Genomic DNA, 2269 nt, shown 5'->3' on the forward strand with positions numbered 1-2269 from the left:
TCTTGCGACGATCCAAGAATTTCACCTCTAACGTCGCAATACGAATGCCCCCGCCTGTCCCTATTAATCATTACCTCGGGTTCCGAAAACCAACAAAATAGAACCGAGGTCCTATTCCATTATTCCATGCACACAGTATTCAGGCGGGCTTGCCTGCTTTAAGCACTCTAATTTGTTCAAAGTAAACGTGCCGGCCCACCGAGACACTCAATAAAGAGCACCCTGGTAGGATTTCAACGGGGTCCGCCTCGGGACGCACGAGCACGCACGGGGCGGTCGCACGCCTTCGGCTCGCCCCACCGGCAGGACGTCCCACGATACATGCCAGTTAAACACCGACGGGCGGTGAACCAACAGCGTGGGACACAAATCCAACTACGAGCTTTTTAACCGCAACAACTTTAATATACGCTATTGGAGCTGGAATTACCGCGGCTGCTGGCACCAGACTTGCCCTCCAATAGATACTCGTTAAAGGATTTAAAGTGTACTCATTCCGATTACGGGGCCTCGGATGAGTCCCGTATCGTTATTTTTCGTCACTACCTCCCCGTGCCGGGAGTGGGTAATTTGCGCGCCTGCTGCCTTCCTTGGATGTGGTAGCCGTTTCTCAGGCTCCCTCTCCGGAATCGAACCCTGATTCCCCGTTACCCGTTACAACCATGGTAGGCGCAGAACCTACCATCGACAGTTGATAAGGCAGACATTTGAAAGATGCGTCGCCGGTACGAGGACCGTGCGATCAGCCCAAAGTTATTCAGAGTCACCAAGGCAAACGGACCGGACGAGCCGACCGATTGGTTTTGATCTAATAAAAGCGTCCCTTCCATCTCTGGTCGGGACTCTGTTTTTTTTTTTTTTTTTTTTTTTTTTTTTTTTTTTTTAAAAAAAAAAATCTTTATTTCATCAATATCATGTTACAATATAACCTACTACCTAATACATTAGTAGGTCCTAAGTTATTACTAATTTGTATCTGCAGCTACTTAATATATTAACACTACAGGTTTTTCTTCCTACATTCCATCACCACTATGGGGGTTAATCTATCATACTTATGTTAATTGTTGTTGTTATGACTACACTACCTGCAGCGTTACATGCGTGCCAGAATAGATACAAACCTACTTATTTGGCCATTCCCACTGAGCTAATCCCAGTGGGAGTGCCCCTGGCACTGGGCGGGCCATTGATGGTTTCGCTGCAGTTCTATACTATTTCTAATATCCTAGATTGATCTTATAACTAATCTTATATCTAGTGTCATAGTCGGTGCGTGTCAAGTCCGTGGTGATGTACTACCCCCCAACCTATTCCAAAAACCTGGCGGATTCCAGCCGTGAGGCGGCTGGCCAAGTCCACGTTCCGGCGGAACAGGGGGGCGTACCTGACAAGTCCGGTTTAATTCATTTATCGATTGTTATCGAGATATTCTGTGAGGACTTTGCTCGATATTTTGTTTGTTAGGTGGTTCAGGATATTGAATGTGGTTTCGTGCCTGAGCAAGTGGTACGTGTCGTTGTTAGGCAATTGTACCCTAAATTGTTGTGCAACATCGTCGAAGAGGGGACACTCGTACACCACATGGTCTGGAGTGCCTAGCTCTGCTCCACAGTCGCACGCTGGTGTTGCCCTTTTCCCAAACCGACAAAGATATGTCGGATAGGGTCCGTGCCCGGTAAGGAAGTGCAGCAATCCCCTAGTTGGTTTGATATAAGCGAGTTCTAGCCTTTCCTTTATGTTCGGAAGCAGTTCATGTGTTCTGCGGCCAGTTTCGTCGCTGTCCCAGAGATTTTGCCATAATTCCATGCCCCTTCTTTTGATACTTGGTTTGTCCCCTATATATATCCCCATGATTTCCTCAATCTTTTCCCTTCGATTTTTCTTTATCCAGTACCAGGTGGCCTGTTCTCTTATTTTTATGTCCAGTGGACATAACCCCATTAGTACTAAAAGTGCCCCTCCTGGGGTTGTTCTGTATGCGCCCACTGAGCGTAGGAGCATATTTCGCTGCACTCTCCTTATGGCCACGGCAGGCATGACCCTCGTGAGCCTGTGTGCCCAGACCGCTGACCCGTAGCCTACTATGGATGTAAGAATGCTATTGTGGTATAATTTTATGAGGTCAGGTGGGAGGTGGAATCTTTTGTGTCCTATACCTATTAGGTTGTTTAGTATTGTGAGTGATCTCTGTGTTGCTGTGTCTATATGTGATGTATAGTTCCACCTCTCGTCGACGATGACACCAAGATATCGGGCTTCACGGCGC

Source organism: Schistocerca piceifrons, unplaced genomic scaffold (genome assembly GCF_021461385.2).
Source record: "Schistocerca piceifrons isolate TAMUIC-IGC-003096 unplaced genomic scaffold, iqSchPice1.1 HiC_scaffold_1230, whole genome shotgun sequence".
Lineage (NCBI taxonomy): Eukaryota > Metazoa > Arthropoda > Insecta > Orthoptera > Acrididae > Schistocerca > Schistocerca piceifrons.